Below are 23,220 nucleotides of genomic sequence, written 5' to 3'. Positions count from 1 at the left end.
ATATGTTCCCGTTCTCTTTCGATACCCTTCAAACATTAAAACGTGTTTCCCTTGTCGTTTTCATTTGCATAGAGTTTGCACATTTGGGCTGGAGCAAATTTCTATCCAAATTCTTTTACGTTTTAAGAAGCCATATGAGTGACTGAACTTGTTCTTGATTCATGTACAGAGTTTGGGTGTAACTTACTCCTGAATGTATTGTTTGTCAGTCCCTTGTCCTCACACCGCCTTTACAACAATGCCTTCATCATGCATGTTAAGTATATATCTGTGCGTGTGTGTATATATACATATTAACCACAGTCCTTGTAACGCCACATCCTCGGCAACAAAACAGGTGCGGATCACAGCGTGGAGTATCAGTGCCGTGCCTTTATTGCAAAATGAGTGCATCCAGTAAATAAAGCAGCAAATGCCCAGCCTGACTCGTTTCGACCGCGTTTCCATGGTCTTGATCACATGACGCGCTGGACCAGTTAGAATCATTATATAGTGCAACAACCAATAGAATTCCTGATGTAACCACGTACTTACAGCAATAGACATGAACAAAATACTATATTGGCACCAACCCTACATATATGAGTGTTAACGCCTGGGTTCTATTGTAAAAACGGAAATGCAGCAAAATTGCTTTTCACAATTCCATAATTTAAACGCATTGACAAATACATTGAACATTAAAAACGCATTTACCAAATGGCACTGTCTAAATGATCATTCAAATCAAATGCATTTAAAATTCATGTACAATATTTAAAAATATCCCCCTCAAAGTATTAAGATCATAATTGCTGTAAGATGCGTATGCGCAAGTGCTAAAAAATGTGCCTAAAGTGCGCAAACTATCAACATTGACTCATCACTGTTGTTAAATAGTGCATTTAAAAACAGCCTGAAGCCATGCCCATTTCATATGTATATAAAGTGCGAGTGCACTTTAACTGCTTAACCGCGGCGGTGGTTTAGCGGAGTGGGCCGGGCGCGGCGTCCAACGGACGTGCACAGCACTACGGAGGTAGTGCTCGCGACGGCCGTTGGCCGACGAACGCATGGAAGGGGGGTAAACATGTGACTGAGCTCAGAATGTCCCAATGTAAACAAAGTCATTATGTAAACACGGATGTCGATTCCATATTGCACGAAAGTCCATGATATTCACATAAAGTGCTAGTGCACAGTAAACCTAAGATTGGTGCAAAAAAACAATAGACGTCCTCATTCGGTGTATTAGTATCCTCCAAAAAGTACAGTACATATGACTCGAGGAGCTAAAATCAGTTTAACCCTTTCCCTGCTCATGATTGAACCACGCCGTCATGAGCCAAGCGTGTGCTCATGACGGCGTGGTTCTGTCATGCTGCGGCCGCTCCGCCCACAGAGCACTGATTCCCCGCCTGTGCGGACGAATAAGTGAGTGGGCGGGGTTGTGACAGAACCACGCCGTCATGAGTACAACTCGCCCGTGACTCATGACGGCGTGGTTCCGTCACGGGCATGGCGGCGCCGCGCTCACACCCCCCAGGCCCGCCCCCCCCCCTCCAGCGCCGCGGCCAAGTGGTTAAGACCCTCCAAAAACCAGGTAAAACTAGGTACCACCCGGTTAAAACCTGGTAAAAAAACAGAGTAAAAAAACTGGAAAATTATATATACAGTACATCTGGTCTAGAGAGCTAAAACCAATTTAAAACGCTCTTAACACCAGGTAAAACTAGGTACAACGGGGTTAAAACCCAGTAAAAACAAGGTGAAAAACTGGATAAAAAGCCTCTATAAAACCATACTGCATAAATTGCAAACTGGACACCAAGAAACCTGTCTTATAAAAAATTATGTAGATATTTTCCCTGTATTAAGACCATTATGCATCTTAGTGTCTAGCAGCATGATACATTCAGATTCTAGCTGCCGTAATCACCTTTCTCGATTACCACCTCTGATAGATTTGGGTACTGAACCTACAACATAGTAACTCAAATCCTTGAGAATGTTGTTATGAACTAGTTTGAAGTGGTGAGCCACAGGATAATTAGAATCAGAGTTAACCACTGCACGTAAATGTTGGAGTATTCTATTGAACACTTGAAGTTTTGTACTTCCAACATATTTGAGATGACATGAGCATTCCAATATATAGACTGCAAAGTCAGTCCTGCAGGTGTAATGTCCCTGTAAACTGACAGGTTTGAAATTAAAGGCATTAGTGTATGTAGTGATATTTTTGCCGAATTTACATACTCTGCACGAGCTACATTTACAAAGCTCTGACCGTGCCGACAGCCATGTATTGGAGACAGTCACCGCTGGACTAGATTTAACAAGGGCATCCCTCATTGAGGGTGCTCGTCTAAAGGTTAACAAAGGAAGCTCTGGTGAAATGTGTGACATAGTGATATCTGACAATACTATGGGCCAATTTTTATAGAGGATCCGTCGTACCTGTCTCTCTTGTCGGCTAAAATTAGTGATAAGTCTTACTGAGTTAATAGGTTCAGAAATATACTCCAAGGTAGTTGTTGGAACAGGAAATACATTGGTGGTACTGGCAGCTAGACACTCTTCCCTACTGTGGCTGTTTGCTCTAATCAGTGCAGCTTTTAAATCTTTGGTTTTATAGCCCCTGGCTCTGAATCGCTGGAACACTTATGACTGACAGTTATTTAAATCAGCCTCTGAACTGTAGATCTTAAAAACTCCCCATAGGGGATGCTCCGAATTAGATGGTTGGGATGAGAACTGCTAGCATGGAGTATAGAGTTCCCTGTATTGTTTTTTATATGGAGTTTAGTGTGGATGGAGTTGTCTTAAATATACAACTCTACATCTAAAAACTGCACACTCACATTGCTTATATCAGCAGTGAATTTCAGATTCAGCATATTATTATGAATGGCCTTAATAAACTCATTAGCTGATTCCATAGATCTTCTCCAAATTAGACACGCATCATCAATAAATCTCCACCAATGAAGTACATGGGCGTCATATATATCTATATGGAGGATCCTGAGGACATGCTGCTCCCACCAGCCAATGTGAAGACACGCATAGCTGGGAGAGAAGCATGCCCCCATCGACACCTCTCGTAGCTGCTGGTAAACCTCTTTATTGAACATAAAATAGTTGTTTGTGAGGCAAATCTCAATCATTTTTAAAATCATCTTATTGCGTTCATAAAATTGAATGCTGCGTTTACCCAAATAATAACGTACTGCTTCAATACCTTCAGAATGATGAATACTAGTATATAGTGAACAGATGTCCATTGCTATCAAGAGACAATCACCGTCCCATTTTACTGACTGCAATTTGGATAAAAAGTGACCAGTGTCTCTAAAGAACAAAGGGAGATGCTCTACAAACTCATGTAAAAAATAATCAACGTATTTAGACATGGGTTCTAAAATACTTTTTTGAGCTGATATTTTAGGTCTCCCTCGTACCAGTGTTACGTTCTTATGGACCTTGGGTATAAAATACAGCATTGGGGTTATTGGGTAATCGTTTTTTAATAAGCAGAATTCATTCTTAGTTAAAAGGCCCATGCGTTTCCACTGGGCCAATTCCTTAAACACATCGTCCTTGATTCGTCTCAGTTCAATAAAGGTAGCTCTTCTGTAACAGTTCACATAATTCAGATGACGTGAGGCTTCTACCATGTAGAGGGTTTTAGGCCAGAGCACTATATTGCCTCCCTTATCCACCTTGTTAATAATCACATTATCATTCCCTTGCAATTTCTGTATGAGGTTAGAATATTGTATCTCCAAATGTCTTTGTTTGTTTTTCTGCAATGTATTTATATTCAATTTCTTTAGATCTTCAATAACGCAATCACTAAAAACATCAATAGCTTCTTTAGGCATAATTGGAATAAAGGTTGATGGTGGATGGAATGGGTTGCTTGAAGGACTGTTACAGGTAATTCCAAGTTCTCGCAGTTCATCTTGGGTGGAAATGGACGTACTCATGTCATCATTGGCCAGAGACTGCATTGACCTAAGCGTATTGATGTCTGAGACTTGAAGGGTCAGACCTGTAGATTGAACAGTGTTGGATGCTGATTCTTTTGCATTCTTCAATTGGAAATGCTTCCGAAGCTTAAGTTTTCGGATGAATTTATAAACATCCTCTCTTCTCTGTGTGTATTTAAAGCTATTAACAGGACAGAAGGAAAGACTGAGGGACAACAACTGCTTTTCTGCCGAAGATAGATCAGTATCTGATAGATTGATGACTGTGTTATCTGCATCACTTATTCCTGGGACAATTTCTTGGCTCTCCTGCCCCTACCTCTGCCGCTGTTTCCTGAGTTTGCGCCTCTGTCTCCTGTGTTGGTTTCTCCTGCTCCTCCTTTTTTCACAGGATTGCATGGTCGCAGGGTTTAGAGGTGGACTTAAAATAAAAAATTTAATTCCTCTCCTGGAATGATATTTATGGGCAGTGGTGCGAACATATTAGTACCACCGCTGTTATCCGATTCATTACCACTACTCGCAAAACTGATCTCAGAGTACGAAGATTCCAAGCCTGCTTGAGCTGGTGTTGCGAGAGAAGGGGTTTTACTAGCGAGTGCTCGCCTCTTAATACTGTCAAACTTTTTAGAAAAGGTAAAAACTCTCCCAGTTTTGTAATCTTGCTTGTCTCTAGCAAATTTAAAGATTTTTTTCACTTATATGGTCTCTTCATGTTTCTTCAAGCGTGCTTCGATCTCATCGTGACCTTTTATATTCTGCTCTTTCGATTCACTCGCTTCCAACAGACCATTCACTGCTTCGATTTCTTTTAAGATTTCCACTCTAGTTCGGCATATTTAATAAGTATTGACACCATATTCATTGATGCCTCCAGATTGTTAGATGTCCACTTCTTCAACATCAAGGGATTGGGATTTTCAAATGATGGAGCAATCATCACCCTTAATCCTCGTGGGACCCTTCCTACTTCTTTGTACTTTTCTAAAGACTTCTTTTTCCACCATTTCGTCAACTCGGCGCGTAGCAGCTTTTCAGGTTTTTTTAATAAAGTTTTTACATCATTGTTAGTATTCGTGTTGACATTCTGGCCCCTTTGTATTTCCTTAACTTCCGTGAAGTTTTGAACTAGGGCATCTGCTATGGCCTCTCGGTCCCGCAGCGCGTCCGCTGTTGACATAATTATTCAGATGCTTTGCAATAGTTTGTTATGCACAGCAGTGCCGTGTAAAATATTCCTTTTCTATATTACGATTAGAACACTGGATTCATCTCCACTATCCCAGCCACCCGCAATGTCTTGAAAGGAATTGACAAACCGCTTACCACTGGAGATTCTTATGGCTCCTCGGCGTCCTCTAACTTCTCTGGTGCCACTGAAAACTCAGTTGGAATGCTACTTTCTGAGATCCAGTGCTGTAGACTGCGGGGGTTGACACGGATAATACTCCTACCGGGTTCAACACAGAATCACATCTGCGATATCAGCTGTTTGCCGGTCAGCCACAAACCGGCGGGAGGGTCCGTAAAGACGAAGACAGCTGACTCCGTCAAAACTATGTAAGGTAACCACAGTCCTTGTAATGCCACATCCTCAGCAACAAAACAGGTACAGACCGCAGCGTGGACTATCAGTGTAGTGCTTTTTTTGCAAAATTAGTGCATCCAGAAAGTAAAGCAGCAAGTGCCCAGCCTCTACATATATAATGGATTTCACTTATCTTATTATACATATGTGAGGTAAAAGCTGTGTGGAAAAGCCATATGTGTTAACGCCATGCATTGTATTATCATACAACACGCATTGATGCCATTTTGCAATGGTAGGAAGTCCATTTTATGCCCCTAGAAAAGGGGGATTTGCGGTGGCTAGAACAGGTGCTAAAAGCTGGGTTTTTTTCTCTTGCACTTTTTAGTTAGTCTCGGCATTTCTGCGACTGATCAGAGATTTGTTCCATGTGCCATGCGGAGAACCGGTGTGAGAGCATGGTAGGGAAGTCCATGAGTATGAAGGGAAAGGAAGGATGTCAAACATCAGGTGGTTCTTCTCACAGGTGGAAGGCTCCATCCTAATGAAGGCAAAGACCTGGCTAGCCTTAAATCTATTGCTACTCAAGATGGTCTACTTTCCAGCGTATGTTGTCTGAAGTTTCCTATCCAATATGGTGCTAACCTATTTTCCTTTGATGTAATTTCTCCCCTAGACCATGTACAAGAAGGTCTACTACAGCTGAATTTTACTTTGGGATTCTTAATTCTGAAAGTTCTTATCCGGAAGTCTTCCTTTCTATTTTTATTTTTCAGACAAGTTTTACTGAGCTAATCAGTTTTCATCACTACAAAACAATGTGATTAGACGTATTCGGATTATATTGAGTACCTATCAAACAAGTTGGGTATAGAACAGACCAAAACGATCCAGCACATTATCATCCCATGTTAAGACCAGTTTGATCTGAAGTATGTAACGGGGTCATCTTGTAGTTGTGGACTGTCGGACAAGAGAAATCTATGTCCCTCTTACTGCGTAACCTGTCCATATATTGATGTGGGTGTTGACAAACTTCGTTTAAGTATAATTTGAGAGAAAACAAAAAAAAGAAAACCAAACCCCCATCGCTCCCATTTTCCCACCCCAGAGTGTCCACTTTTCAAGAGGTCCGGTATTAACACAGGTTGGTGTGTGGTGTGTGGAGAAGCTTACTGCATTTAATCCTCGACCCAAGGTGATTCCTATCACAGCCAGGTGCAGCAGCTTTTGATCCCTGGAGATGATGTATTCCGTCAAGCAATTTTGGCAGATCATAAAGATCAGGAGTGTCAGGTAGAGCTGACCTTGGAGCTTAAAAAAGGTCAGAGAGGGAGTAGCAATCATTGTAGCTTGAAGACTAGCGATAATCTGGGGCACTCAGCGGAGACTCATGAAGGAGGAAGGGGCATGGGTTCAGGACATTGATTGTCTTCTGTTCCATAATCCCTGCACTCTCGCACCGAAGCATCCCAGTAGGATATGATTGGTGTTCTGTGCAACCCTCGGTTTTCCTCACTGTGATGAGCGTTGCCCTCCGCTTCTGCCCAGGTAGTCACTGCTTTCCTCCATGTTAGAAGTGGATGGGGAGTTTGGGATTCCCAGCGAATTGTTATGGTTTCTTTAGGTCGTAAAAGCACTAGGTCTAAAAATGTGGTTGTTACCTTGTCCCTTTTAGGCCGGGGATATAATCCCAGTAAGTAGGCTTCCATTTGAGCTAATCATGGATGTCCTGGCACCACTGACTTCTCCCGAACACCCCTCTCCCCAAAGGACTGAAGAGAAGTACAGTGCCACATCTTGGACAGTTACCATGTAGCAGGAACTGGCTCTCTTGTAGTCCTGTGTTATCAACTAGCGTCTAGAAAGATATGAGTCACCTCGTAGAAGTCTCCCACTGTAGTTATCCCTACCGCCTATTACTGTCTGAGCTGCCTGCGTGTGAGCAGCTCGCTTGGTGTAGGAAAACCCAGCAGTGGAATAGTAGGAACATACAGTATTGTCAAGTGATTATAATGAATGCCTTGTTTCAAGACCGTCAATACTATGCTATGTAGTGGGTGGGTTACATAAGGGTTTGGTGATCGGGAATAACAGTCTGTGCTGTTCCCCTCATCTGGATCTAAGTCTTGCTTAGTTTTTCTCACTGATGGTTTCCAGCTAACCAGTTAGCCACACTTTGGAGTTGTCCTGTATAATAATGTTCTTTAAAGTCCGGCTCATCATGCCTCTTCTAGTGATGGAGAGCCTCAACTCTGCCTGACTAACTCTTTTTCTCCCTGGCCCCAGAGGAGCATGAACAGTAGGGACTTAAGATCATGGAGCTGAAAATAGGATGCTGGAATGGGCAATCGCAAGTTCACAAAATAAGAGGCGGGGAAGAATCAGCATATCTGAAAGAGACACGTTAGTATTAGATTCCTTACCTTAGAATATCCCCAGGCGTCAGACTGGATCCGGAAACTTTTGCGTAGCAGTACCCTTGCGCGTCGGTAGGCGTCGTCTGCGGCGTCGTGGGCGCCGTGATGACGTCGTCGGAGTACTTAGACGCCGCCTCCGCGTGCTGACGTCAGTTCTTCTTTTTTCCGCGCCAGCAAGCGCAGATCTGGAAAAAGCAGTAACCCTAGTCAATTTTTGACTAACTTTTTGATCAATTTTGATTGTATTTCGAGTCTCTCGACTCCGAACGGTGCCGTAGGGATGCCCGGCTTCAAGCACTGTGACGATTGCGACGCCTGATGTCGGTCACGGATCCTCACCGCGTCTGTTTATCTTGTCTGGGCGTCGACCACGACGACAAGGCCTGCTCCGACTGCCGGGCCCTCTCTTTGAAAGCCAGGCGGGAGCGGTCCCGCAGGCGACTCGAACTCCGGCAGTCGGTCCCGCGCCGCGAGAGGTACCGATCCCATGGGAGGTCGAGGGACAGGTCGCGGGCTCGAAGCCACCACAGTTCCGAGGGTAGGCCGCACTCCTCCGGGTCGAAGTCGTCGTCAGGTAAGAGGCACAAGAAGTCCAAGCGGCATCATCGCTCTTCGGACTCCCCCGACGCTCGCTCGATGCGGCCGGGGGTTCGGGTGACACCACCCACGCGGCTCCGTCGGAGTCGCGGGCGCCGCGTGCAGCTCCACACCCTCCGGTCCCTGGGCTGAACGCGACGCAGGAGGAGGTCGAGCGCTTCCTCATGGCCATGAGGAAACTCTCTCTTCCGGCGGGCTCCGCGGCGCCTTCGGGCCCAGCGGACCCGCCTGGGGCCCCTAGCGGGTCGGCGGCTCCGGCCCCCACGCCGTCGGGTGCTTCGGCCCCGACGCCGCCGACGCCTTCGGGCCCGGCGCCGCAGGTCCCCTCTATCCCGACGCCGCCGGTGCCTTCGGGCCCGGCGCCGCAGGACTCCGCAGGCCCTCCTTCGGGATCTGGTTCGTCGCCGGCGGATCTTACGGCCTCCCCGGCGTCGGACCCGCAGACGCCGGGGAGACGCCGTTGGGTGAATTTCACTTTTATGAACAGGCCCCATTTGTTGAGAACCCGGGTTTCAGGAGATGGGTGATGAAGAGGACTGGGAGGGGTCTGAGGACCCTCTGACCAGGGAGCGTCAGTCTCATGAGGACTGGACAGGAGACCTTGGGGAGGCCAGTGGCCTGGACACCTCTCCAGACACTGGTTTTGTCTCCCCTCCTACCGTGGCTTCGGAGGAGGGGGCAACCTATAGTGTGGTGCTGATGAGGGCTGCCAAGGCCTTGGGCCTTGAGCTCCCCGTCGCGGCCGTGAGGACTAACCTCCTCACTGAGGTCCTTAAACCGCAGTCAAGCTCGGCCGAGCCTCTGCTGCCCTTTAATGAGGCCTTCACCGACGTTCTTCTGGGCACTTGGTCCAAGCCCGCTACGGGTTCGCCTGTAGATAGGAACGTGGCCAGACGCCACCGCCCAGCCCCGGGCGACCCATGTTTCCTGTCCTCCCACCCTACCCCCGAGAGCCTGGTCATCCAGGCCTCCAATTCCCAGACCGCATTCCCGTCGGCCCCGCCCGACAGGGAATCCAAGAGGTATGACCAGTATGGGAAGAAGATCTTCTCATCCCTTAGTCTAGGCCTGCGGTCTTCCAACACCGCCTGCCTCTTGGGACGTTACACCCACTCTGTGTGGGATAAGGTTGCGGAAGTGCTGCCAGAGTGTCCTTTAGAGGTACGGGCCAAACTCGGCCAAGCCCTTGTGGAGGGCCGGGATGCAGCCAAGTATTCCATCAGGTGTGGGCTGGATACCACCGACTCGCTGGGTAGAGCAATGGCAACGACGGTGGCGGTCAGACGCCACGCCTGGCTGAGGTCCGCCAACTTCTCGGCTGATGTCCAGAGCACGCTCATGGACATGCCGTTCGATGGCCGTCGCCTCTTTGGCGACAAGGCAGACCATGCGCTTGAGCGCTTTAAGGACCCCAGGGCTACGGCCAAGTCCTTAGGCCTCTCGGGCCAGCGCCAGCAATCGGCTGCCTTTCACTCCTTTCGTGGCCACGGAAGGGGTGCGCCCACACGCTCCGCCAGCCACGCTCCGCAGGGCAATACCCAACGCGGTGGCGGCCGTGGGCAGCGGCGAGGTCAGTCCACAACTTCCCCCGCAGCATCCGCCTCAAAACCCTCCTAGTCCGTGCTTTCAGGCCCATGTGACGCCAGTGGGGGGCAGGGTTCGCCATCACCACCACCACTGGCGCACTGTCACTTCGGACAGGTGGGTGCTGCAAATCGTCCGAAGGGGCTATTCCCTCCCCTTCGAGGCGACTCCTCCAGCCATGCCACCGCAGAACCACCGTGTATCGGGGGATCACTTGCGACTTCTGCAGGAGGAAGTTACGGCCCTCTTGGCCAAGGGGGCCATCGAGCGCGTTCCTGGGCCAGAAGTAGGGTGTGGTTGCTACTCCCACTACTTTCTGGTACCCAAGAAGGGCAAAGGGGGCCTACGCCCTATCTTGGATCTACGGAACGTCAACGGCTTCCTCCGGAAGGAGAAGTTCAAAATGCTGACACTGGCTCAGGTCCTAGCTACCCAGGAGACTGGATGGTAGTGTTGGACTTGCAGGACGCTTATTTCCACATCCCCGTCCTGCCGGCCCACCGACGCTACCTGCGGTTCACGGTTGGCCACGAGCACTTTCAGTTTACCGTGCTCCCCTTCGGCCTTACCAGCGCCCCACGGGTGTTCACGAAGGTGATGGCGGTGGTCGCAGCTCATCTGCGCAGGTTCGGGGTTTCAGTCTTCCCCTACCTAGACGACTGGCTGTTGAAGGCGGGCTCGCCCCTGACAGTCGTCAGCCACCTCCAGACTACGGCAGATCTCCTGCACCAGCTGGGGTTCTCCATCAATGTGCCAAAGTCACACCTGTGTCCCTCTCAGAAGCTCCTCTTCATCGGAGCGGTTCTGGACTCGGCGCAGTTTCGGGTTTATCCACCCGAGCAGCGGGTCCGGGATATTCAGGCTCTGATTCCCATCTTTCAGCCGTTATCCCGGGTCTCGGTCAGGTTGACGCTGCGGCTTCTGGGGATGATGGCCTCCTGCATCCTTCTGGTGCATCACGCCAGGTGGCGGATGCGGGCTCTGCAGTGGGACCTGAAGTTTCAGTGGGCCCAGCATCAGGGCAATCTGTCCGACCACGTCCTGATCTCGGAGGGCACTGCGAGACAGCTGCAGTGGTGGCTCACAGACCGCGATTGGGTCAGCGGCAGATCCCTCTCCCTTCCCCAACCGGAGCACGTAGTTGTGACGGACGCGTCCCTCCAGGGCTGGGGAGGCCACATGGGAGAGGCGGAGATCAGAGGCCTCTGGTCTCCGGCGGAGGCCCGGCTCCACATCAACCTGTTGGAGTTGCGGGCGATTCGTCTAGCACTGAAGGCATTCCTCCCCTCTGTCCGGGGGAGTGTAGTGCAGGTGTTCACGGACAACACCACCGCCATGTGGTACTGCAACAAACAGGGCGGGGTGGGGTCGTGGACCCTTTGCCAGGAGGCTCTTCGCCTTTGGCAATGGCTGGAACGCCAGGGCGTGACCCTGGTGGCTCAACACCTGGCAGGTTCTCTGAACGCCAGGGCGGACGAGCTCAGCCGTCGGTGCATGATGGATCACAAATGGCGTCTGAACTCGGATGTGGCGCAAGGCCTCTTTCAGCGATGGGGAGAGCCTTGGTTAGATCTATTCGCCACCGAAGAGAACGCGCAATGTCATCAGTTCTGCGCGTTGGAATTTCCAAGGCGGCACTCGCTCGGAGACGCTTTTCGTCGCGAGTGGAGTTGCGGTCTATTGTACGCCTTTCCGCCTATACCACTTCTGCCCGTCCAGTCTCCACCTCCATGCTTGGAGAAGAGAGCGGCGACAGTTGAGGCCCTTTGACTTGCCTCCTGAAGTCTGTAACGTCATTCTGGCAGCCAGGCGTCCCTCCACAAAGTCGGTATACGCCTGCAGGTGGAACAGATTTGTGGCATGGTGCACAGCAAAGGCTGTGGATCCTCTTGCTGCCCCTCTTTCTGAGGTTCTTCTGTTCCTTCTCTCTCTTGCCCAGCAGGGCTCTGCTCTGGGCACTATCAAGGGCTATCTTTCTGCCCTTTCAGCCTTTCTCAGGCTACCTGATCAGCCTTCTTTGTTCAAGTCCCCTATTGTAAACAGATTTCTTAAGGGCATCACACACACGTTTCCTCCTGTTCCGTTTGTGATGCCTCAGTGGGACTTGAACCTGTTTCTTACCTTTCTGATGTGCGCTCCCTTTGAGACACTTCACAACTGTCCTCTTCGCCTTCTGACCTTGAAGACGGCTTTCCTGGTTGCCATCACCTCTGCCAGGAGAGTGAGTGAGCTCCAGGCTCTTTCTTGTACTCCACCTTTCCTTTCTGTCCATCCGGACAAAGTGGTGCTACGTACCAAACCTTCTTTCCTGCCCAAGGTTGTCACGGCCTTCCACATCGGGCAGTCTATCACCTTGCCAACCTTCTTCCCGCCACCGCATCCCTCTAAAGAGGAAGGGCGGCTCCACCGTCTGGACCCAAAACGTGCGCTCTCATTTTATTTGAGTCGCACACGCCAGTTCCGGGTGGATGACCAACTCTTTGTTGGTTACGTGGGCGCTAAGAAGGGGAAAGCGGTGCACAAGAGGACCATCTCCCGGTGGGTCATCTTGTGTATCCAGGCATGCTACTCTTTGGCTAGGAAGGAGCCCCCGGCTGGATTGCGGGCTCATTCCACCCGAGCCACGGCGACTACCACTGCCCTGGGCAGGGGCGTGCCCTTACAAGACATCTGAAATCTGTCAGGCAGCTACGTGGGCATCGCTGCACACGTTTGCGAGACACTACTGCCTGGACAGTCAAGTCCGGAGGGATGGCTTCTTTGGCCGTTCCGTCCTCCAGGACTTTCTGGTGTGATTATTGGTTCGCAGACCCACCACCGGGGTTGGTATTGCTGGGGTATCTATTCTAAGGTAAGGAATCTAATACTAACGTGTCTCTTTCAGATGCACAAGTTACTACTTGTGTAACGATATATCTGTAAGAGACATTAGTTAGTATTAGATTCCTTACCGACCCACCCATCCTCCCCGTTCTGCGAACCAATATCTAGGGTTAGGGTTGTCCCCTTTCAGGGCCCTAGTTTCAATGGCACCAGTGTTGGTTTTTAACATGGCTCTGCGTTTCTGGCGCGGAAAAGCTGTGTCTAAGAACTGACGTCAGCACGCGGAGGCGGCGTCTAAGTACTCCGACGACGTCATCACGGCGCCTACGACGGGCGCGGAGCCGCAGACGACGCCTACCGACGCGCAAGGGTACTGCTACGCAAAAGTTTCCGGATCCAGTCTGACGCCTGGGGATATTCTAAGGTAAGGAATCTAATACTAACTAATGTCTCTTACAGATATATCGTTACACAAGTAGTAACTTGTGCTTTAGCTACCCCATTTTGGGCAGGCAGTAGGGGGGGTCAGCTGGTCTGCGAGGAGTTTACTTCAAGTTTTAGAGTCTATGTTTTTATGAACAGTGGATTAGAAGAGGATAGTAAGTGTCCATCTCAACCAGATTTAAGTAAGGAGGTGAACACTCATGGACCCCGAAAGTTGGCTACTACAGATAGCGGTCCGGTAAAGTTTTAACAGTCATAGTGCTAAGAGGCCACAAAATTCAATGGGAGGCCATCTTTGCCAGGTGTCTTGCCACATGCAAGTGCTTGGATCACCTGTTTTATTTCTTGTTCCAAAGTAAGGGCGGCTAGAGATTAAGATGCAACTCTAGAGACCTTTGTAAGGTCAGATCCTATAAAAAAAAACCTCAATCGAAGTGTTGTGGTTGTGCCTGCGGGTTGGAGTATATTGTGGCATAGTGAGCTCAAAAGGTTTGGTTAATTGTGCCATGTGTGCAAACCAGCAGTCAATCTTTAGTTGTGACAGCTTTTATAAGCATTTGTGGGTTCTGGCAGCAATTATCAGGCAATGTGGCTTTTCGATTGTCTCCTATGCTGATGACATGCAGGTGGTGGTATCAGTGTCAAACAATATTGAGGAGACAGCCAATCGTTTTTACATCTGCATGTCACAGATTAATATTTTGATGCAGAACAATTGCCTTAAATTAAAAAGCGACAATACAGAGGTTTTGATAGGGTCAAAGACCTCCTTCTGGTCCCCAAGATGGTGGCTGGCTGATTTGGGCGATTGCCCAACTCCTGTCACAAACGTTAGGAACCTAGGGGTAATATTTGATGAAAGACTGACCTTTGATTGTGAAATTAATAAGCTTGCCTCCACCTACTGGGGCATTTTGAAAATGATCAGGAAGATCTGTCTTCATCCCCTTGGACGCATTAAAAACGGTGGTCACAGCCCTGGCCTTATCACGACTGGACTACTGCAATGCCTTATATGTGGCACTTCAGTCACAGCTCCTACTCGGACTTCAACGAACGCAGAATGCAGCAACTAGACTGATTCTGGATATTCCTAAATATGAATCAGTCTCCCACCGACTGAAAGACCTCCAGTGGGAAAGAGAATTACATTCAAGTCGCAATGCCTGACATATAAGGCACTACAGGGAAAAGGGCCACTGTACCTGAGAACACATCTTAGGAAATACATGCCAGCCAGAAATTTAAGGTCGGCTCATGCACAACTACTGTCAATCACTAGGTACAATCAAGCTCGCTGGGGGGCAGTAGTTTCCTTTTAGGAACAGCGAAGATCTGGAATTCTCTACCTATGTCGATAAAAAACAGCAAGTCGCTGATGTCATTTAGAGGACTACTGAAAACATTGTTATTTACGAACTGAAAGGTCAGAAGTATAGCTAACCTGCAAAGTTCAGCATACCCGTAATTCATAGGGCCAAGACTCTGTTGGGCATATGTGCACTCTATAAGTCTGTAAAAAATCCCCCCCCCCAAAAATGGAGGGTTGAGGAGTCTGCCAGTCTTTTCTCCTTCTGCATGGGATATAGCTTTGTAAGTTGCTTGGTCTAGACAGCACAAGCATTCCATAAGTTCGTTGTATGTATGTTTAGCCTCGCGCAGAGGTCTCATGCACTCTAGATGCACTATCACTGCACGCACCAGGGTAATTAGCGGGTTTTCTATCTACTCATTTGAGTTTAGAGCAAACTCCATAGGTGTCCAGTGCAAATAAAGGGCACCCTGTGTCACAACCTTAAAGGCTTCCCACTCCACCATAGGGGAGGATGCAGTATTATAATTTTCCTTAAAATATTTAACAATGCTTTCACATTATTCCTCCTGGATAACCGGGTCTTGCAACCACGGTGCTTGGAGTTACCATGTAGGGAACTAGATAGGTATCTCCTTGAGTGAAAAGCTGCCTCTAGGGGGTTACGGTCTGATAGTGTTTTGCTGAAGTATGTTGTGCGATACACTGATGGGTGGCATGAGCCTCCCTTCTAAACGTGCAGGATGCACAGCCAACGGACATAGGCCAATGTGATCAACAGTCATGAGTCCAATTTCGTCCATGTTATCCTTTTTAGGTCGAGCCTAGAGCAGCGCATGCGCTGCTCTGCAAGACTTTTAGTAAGGGGCTTCAGAAAGCTCACCACACGCTCGTGCGTGTGTTTTTGTTTTTCTCATAGGCTATTGGGCTTTGAGTGTGTCTTTCTAAGAAAGACATACAAATCACCACTGGGTCTGGGCGCCCAACAGCACGGCTGAGCCACAATTAACTAATGAACAAAATAATGCCACTACTGTTTCACTATTTTTTCTCAATCTTGGAAACCATATGGATTAGACACTATGGTCCATTGAACAGTCAAATCTGAATGAATCTTTTTGTTTTCTTTTTTCTTTTTCAAAAAAGTCATTTGGTTATTATTTCACCAAATCATTACACAATACAAGACCTCCTCTACATAATATACAAATTTTACAAAAATGTTAACATACACACCTTTCAAAAATTGTCAAATTTCAAACGCTCAAACACAATCGTACCTTCATACATACACAGCCAAACACATTTTTACATATATATATATATACACATATATATACACACACTGGAATTACAATATTCACAGTAAGCCATAAAAATCAATAAATTTCCATCAGTAAAGTTTGAAACAAGTTTTAGATTCCTCCTTTTGTTTAGATGGCATCAATTGTCTACGCGTTTCGAACTCACACTGGTGGGGGAGTTCTCATCAGGACAAAAAGCTCTAGGATATAAAGCTGAAAGGGGTATTTTTGGGGATTTCCCGGCGGAACAAAAACATCCACATGAAAACGTGAATTTATGATCAGGGTCACGGAGGTTGCCTGGGGGGCGCCGTGCAGTCTGACTTGTTAGTTGTCGTCTGCTTGGAGTGTAGGGATCGAAGAGGGCGGGTGGGCTGTAATTTTGAGGCATCTTTTACTGACCCGCTTCATTCAGAGGGGATCGATTTCCCAAGCGTTGTAATCGATCGCTACGTCGGTCCCGTGTATAGGTTTACGTCCTACTTCCGGTTTCGCAAGGCATCCTGGAAGTTGTGGAATGATGGCTTGCGAAACCGGAAGTAGGGCGTAAACCTATACACGGGACTGACGTTGCGATTGATTACAACGCTTGGGAAATCGATCCCCTCTGAATGAAGCGGGTCTGTAAAAGATGCCTCAAAATTAGAGCCCACCCGCCCTCTTCGATCCCTACACTCCAAGCAGACGACAACTAACAAATCAGACTGCACGGCGCCCCCCAGGCAACCTCCGTGACCCTAATCATAAATTCACGTTTTCATGTGGATGTTTTTGTTCCGCCGGGAAATCCCAAAAAATACCCCTTTCAGCTTTATATCCTAGAGCTTTTTGTCCTGATGAGAACTCCCCCACCAGTGTGAGTTCGAAACACGTAGACAATTGATGCCATCTAAACAAAAGGAGGAATCTAAAACTTGTTTCAAACTTTACTGATGGAAATTTATTGATTTTTATGGCTTACTGTGAATATTATAATTCCAGTGTGTGTATATATATGTTATATATATGTAAAAATTTGTTTGGTTGTGTATGTATGAAGGTACGATTGTGTTTGAACGTTTGAAATTTGACAATTTTTGAAGTGTGTAAAGGTGTGTATGTTAACATTTTTGTAAAATTTGTATATTATGTAGAGGAGGTCTTGTATTGTGTAATGACTTTTTTGAAAAATAAAAAATAAAACAAAAAGATTCATTCAGATTTGACTGTTCAATGGACCATAGTGTCTAATCCTTGGTTTCCAAGATTTCTAAGAAAGACAGCACGCAATTGGACAAAGGCGGGTGCATGTTCCGCCTTTGCTCCGCCCGCGACCTATTGCCTGCAGTTACTCCCGCGGGCCACTTCTGTTTTCATTTATCGTGCACAGATGTGTGTGCGATAATGCAAAACAGATGTCTCGCTGTGACGCGCGGGTACACACAACTCGCCTGCTTGTTTCACTCTGCAACGCTCTTCAACTATACCTCTTAAATTCACAGAAAAGCTACTACTTCAAGCCCTGTCACGCCCTGTGACATCCATGTCTGGGGCAGCTCAAGTCCTTTAGATCAACTAACAGAAAACCTAGTAAAACCACATTGGAGCATCCCCCCAGGAGTTCTGTGCAATACTGCTCTGTGTTTCTTTATTTGATTGGGCCATAAACTGCATAGAGTTCAACGTCTACACTCGCTCTTTTTTCTGCAATTGACATTGCAATCTCTTTCAATACTGTATGTTCAATGTTCCCATTGTAAATAGCTCCTATAGCCTCTGGTCTTCTATGCGCTATATGTAATTGCAAATAAATAGCCACCGTTCTGCTCGGCATAACTTTCGAGACAGGTGTCCCTTCCCCCTTGCCAGCACTACAGGCCGAGTTCTTATATGTCCTGAATGCTTCCGGTCTTCAGTATTTGTACCGAGGCCTCATGGTTCCAGTTCTCAAATGTGTGAGAAATGCCAATCAAGGCATATTTCTGCAACATGTCGAAATCTCAATTTGTCATATGGGACATGATGGTATAAACCCAATGCATTTCGGGCTGAAGCCCTTCATCAGGGGTAACTATAATGTAGAAAAAGTCACATCAGCAATCATCAATAACCACATATCTGCATCTATCAATAGATGAACATTCACTTGTGCTAATAAAGTGTGTATGACATGGTAACTAATTAATGCTGACACATAAAAACGCCACCAAAGAATATTATGGAAAACATATCCAAAAAGCTCCTGCTTAATGTGACGTACAAAAAACGCTGTAAAAAAAAATCAATGATGGGTAAGTACGTGACCGCGTTTATTACGTGACAAAATATATGCCCCATGCTAATCAGTTACGTACATAAACAAATCGCAGTGCAATAAACACAGTGAATGGATACCAAACATAAACAGGCTCTAAAACCCACAATGTAAGCCAAAATGTGATCTAAATCTGCTGCGTGAAAACCAATGTATCGGCGCTATAACTTACAGTTTGCCCAATCTTATCTACAACAATAAGACGAGAGAAATTTTCCATGGTACCAGTAAATGACATATCGGTAAGCTAATTTATCAGTAGGAACCAACCTAACGTCATTCAAATACCCAGGAATCATTTATCAAGTACTTTGTCAAGTAATTTGATACATTTGATAATGATGAAGCAAATATATATATATGTGCAACATCAATGTTTAAAAAATATATCGGGCACTATGTATTATTTGTATTATTACATACATTTTGTGGTGTTTTAGCAATTAATAGTAATCATTGTTATCAGTGTGTTTATTTAAATTTTATTTCTTTGGGTATTTTTCCCCACAATTATATTTTTGCAGAAGCGTGGAGTGCACGGCATGATTCACGTATTTTATTTATTTCGGGTTGGTTTTGGATCACGTGATACTGTTTAACTTCTTGGCACGTTTAAAGAGCACTTGTTTAACTTGCTCCCGTTTATAGAGGGTTGTTTGTTGGGCTCTTTGGCGTGGCCAGTCCGTCCGATAGAGGATTTCACTCGTTTTATTGTTTTACAGATTGGAACAAATAGTAAGTTATGGCACTGATATGTTGGTTTTCACGCAGCAGATTCAAATCACATTTTGGCTTACGTTGTGAGTCTTAAAGCCTGTTTGTTTGGCATTCATTCACTGTGTTTGTTGCACTGCATGTGGTTGATCTACGTAACATATTAGCATGGGGTATATCTTTAGTCCTGGAGTAAACGCGATCATGTACTTATCTAGTATTGATTTTTTTTTAATTGAATTTTTTGTGTGTAACATTAAGCATGAGCTTTTTGGTTATGTGTTTCACAGTATGCTTTGGTGGAGGTTTTATGTGTCAGCGTTTATTAGTTAGCATATTATCCACATGGTATCAGCCCAATTGAATGACCAACTATTGATGTTTGCAGATATGTGGTTATTGATAGTTGCTGATGTGATTTTTTTTCTGCATTATAGTCACCCCTGATGAAGGGCTCAGCCTGAAATGCATTGGGTTCATACCACAAAGTTACATATGATGAATTGTGCTTTCAACATGTTGCAGAAATAAGCCTGGATTGGCATTTCTCCCACATTTGAAAATTGGAATCATGACCCCTCTGCACGAGAATTAAAGAAAGCAAAAATTGATTAAAAAGGATAACATTGACTAAATTGAACTCATCACTGTTGATCACATTGGCCCATGTCCCTTGGTTGTGTATCCTGGGTCTGGTGCACTGCAGTGCACCAGCTTGATGTAGAATTTACATGTGCGCTGTTGGGATCAGAACACTCACCAGGGCCGCACACCCAAAAGTTTGCCTTGGAGCCTTAATTGATGATTTTGGATTTACATTAGGGTGTTCATTCTACATTTTATTCAAAATAAGCCTTTGTCAGGCCTAACCTTCCCTTTTTAATACTAATAACACACCCCTGAGGTAGTCCCTAAAGGCTCATAGGGCAAGATGCAAGGTATAAAAGTAGGAAATGTATGTTTACCTTTTACAAGTCCTGGCAGTGAAAAACGCCTAAAGCTGTTTTTCACTGTTGTCAAAAAGCTGAGCTACCTTATTACACTTAATAAGTGCAAACATCATTTTGGGGGCACATAGAGAAATTCCATTTCCATTCAAATTATTTGTCATTTAAACTCCTCTTAATGGTAAAGTCTTATTTACATTACTATTCTGAAAATGCGGCTTTTAGAAAGGTGCCATTTTTCTGACCTAAACCAAATGTGCCTTTCTGCCTGTGTCCAGGATCACATGATTGTGACTGCCTTTCCTGGTTTGGGTTGTGTATTCTTTCCAGACATGGGAACAAAGAAGGCCAAGGTGTGAGGAGAATGGGCCTTCCTCCAGGATGACTGTGGAGGAGCTGTACCGTGACCTGGTTGCATTTCAAGGTGCCCAGCCTGGAGCACACACAAAGGAACCTGACACCAGGCATACCCTTGCCTTTGCCATCATAAATAAGTGGTTGTTACCCCTTTGATGTCTTTGGAACCCCATTGAATCACTACTGTAAGCCGGGTATCCAACCTAAGCTAGTTCTATGATTTGCATCTCAAACCAATGCACAAAAATACTGAAATAAGTATACATCAAATAAATACACAAACAATGAAATATTTTGTTTTGGTACACAAATATGCAAAATCAACATTTTAATTTTATTGGGAACATCTATCTAGATTTTAACATATCACTTTGGGCCAAATGTAGGTAATCTCAATTTACCTATTCTTAAATACCGAATTTTACCGATTCGGTATTTAAGAATATGTAAATGGTATGTAGATAATTTTTCGGTAAAAATGCCCGAATCAGTAAGATTCGGTAATTAAGAATCGGTATTTACCGATTCGGTAATTCCCATTCATTCCTATGGGCCTGGAGGCCCAAAGGAATAGGGGGTACATTTTCAAGGGTGGCAGGGTGTCACATTGACACCCTGTTGCACCCCTGAATAGTGCATGGGTGCACATGTGGCACACATGCATGCCCTAAGGGCATGTATGTCTGCCACATCGCACTGTTGGAAAAGCAAAGTAATTGCTTTTTCTACGGTTTTCGATATTTACCACCAACTTGTAGTTGGTGGTAATTAACGAATCCTTAAATGTAAAAAGCACTCACTTGAGTGCTCCCTACATTTCTGATTGGGGAACCAAATCGTTATTTTAAAAATTCTGTAATTTACCGATTCCTTAAAATACCGATTTGGTAAATTACCGAATCCAAAATGTGGCCCCTACATTTCAAATGCCCAATACCGGTCGGTAACGGCCGAAATTCGGTAATTTCAGCCGTTACCCACCTACATCTGGCCCTTTGTCTTTTGCTCCGAATGCGCACAGTTGGTCAGCGCATGCAACTGCTTCAGTTGAGGCCTCCAGTCGTCCATACTAAAGTTCTGTTCCCTCGAATCAAGCTAAGAAAACCAACTTAATTTGTAGCTTACCAATTGAATTTACTTCTCAGTTAGTTTTAAACATTTCTGTTTTCAATGTTGTTTACACGTGTATGTACTTTAATAATCTGCTAATAATATTCAATTGTTCAGCTAGTCACTGACCTCGTGAGTAGGTGTTGTGGACCCCCAAGTGTTGGATCCACTGGCCTTGACAGTTTGGAGACAGGCCCAGGGAAGGGTAGGAACTGACCAGAGCTGTTTTGTGGGTAAGCCAGAGATTTTCCCACATAAAGACTGGCACCAACTATGAAAGTGGCACACTCGGAACTTCGTAGAACAGTCCTGGACTTGTGGAAGTTTCAGAAGAAGGACTGGCCTACTGTCCGAAGGAGGAAGATTGGATCTGCTTATCTTGAACCCAGGCTCCCAGAAGTGACTCCACGTCAGTTGGCTGACCACCTCTTTGAGCTACAGGGACACAGCAAGCTTCCCATGGCTGCCGTGCATCTGCCCAGCTGAATAGCACCAACTGGACCTGCCTGAACATACCTGAACTCTGCTGCTGGCCTCTGCTGGAGTGAATCCTGATCCCCCAGAAATGCCCCCCCACAACCCCCAAATTTCCTGGACCCTTGGCTTTCATCAGAGTGTACTCCTCCTCTAGAGAAGGTGAAGGTACAGAAGTTTTGGGCTCGTCACGACCACAAAGTGACCTCTTCGCAACTACTGTGACTGTCTGCGACAACAGCCAGTGCAAAGTTCTAGTGAAATCTCCTCTTCACCCCGACAGCCCGTGGCTTGTCATGCTACAGTAGCGACCCTACCGAGACAACATCTTTCTTGCAGCTCCCACTAACTTAAACAGCACTTTTCGATTTGAATATGTGACTCTTCAGCGGGAAACACCTGGTTGCAGTTGGCGTGAACTTCTGACTTCCCCCTATCTAGCACGACCAGATAGCCATGAGTTGTGCATTGTGGCTCTATTTTGACCTAAAACGTAAAAAAAAAAACTCATATCTCCAGTTCTACTGATTGGATTTTTGTTGTTTTGGCTTCATTTTATTTATTTAATGTTACTCTATTCACAAGTCAGAGGTGAAAGAGGTGCCAAACTGGAGAGAGGAGGGAAAATAGCTGTAGGACTCGAAAGAAAGTGAAAGGGGCAATAAGGCAAAAAAGGAACAAACCGAAGCAATATACATGGGCTCACGAAAGAGACAATGAACAGAGAGCAAAGATAGTAACACAAGGTAAAAAAAAATGAGCTACAGAGACACAAAGCAAAGTAACAAAGGGGCAAAACCGCAATAGAGGCACAACAAGGACAAGAATCACAATCTGAGAGAAGCCACAAGTCTGAGGAGGAGCAGAAGAGAGTAAGCAGGAGTGAGGCGGGAGCCTCAAGGCACAGCAGCAGAGTCCAAAATGGCCTTGCCAGGTCGTAGGACAAGGCACAGGTAACTCCTAGGGGCTAGGTCACCTGCTTACACCTACATGATTATATATCATGGCCATATAAAAATTATATACAGTGTGGCTTATCTGTTGTGGTGGGAATGTGCGGTGAAATGAACAATTGTCCCTATTCACTCACTGCACTTATCTGTTCCCCACTCCCTACTTCAGTTGTTAGTTGTATTTTTTTAAGTACTTAATTTTTATGTTGTGATTTACCTCACAGCCTCCTACCATAAGTTATCTGATTGAGGTATTGGAGGGGCTAGAGCGGTGTTAATGTACTCACTTCTCCCCAGGAAAAATATGAATACTGTGTATGTGCCTGTTTTTACTGGGCTAGGATTGCTGGTTTCCTTCTTATCATGATGTTTGTGCTAGCCCAAGC

General features: G+C 46.1%; 1 protein-coding gene across 4 annotated transcripts in view; it reads left to right on the top strand.

Annotated features, from left to right (window-relative positions):
* The window catches only part of GOLGA4 (golgin A4), a 717,645-nt gene that overhangs the window by 462,108 nt on the left and 232,317 nt on the right, over positions 1 to 23,220 (top strand). The gene's annotated exons all lie outside the window — the stretch shown is intronic.

Source organism: Lissotriton helveticus, chromosome 4_1, assembly GCF_964261635.1.
Source record: "Lissotriton helveticus chromosome 4_1, aLisHel1.1, whole genome shotgun sequence".
NCBI classification, from domain to species: Eukaryota; Metazoa; Chordata; class Amphibia; order Caudata; family Salamandridae; genus Lissotriton; species Lissotriton helveticus.
Note: the sequence above shows the minus strand (reverse complement) of the source record. Positions and strands in the feature narration are given on the sequence as shown.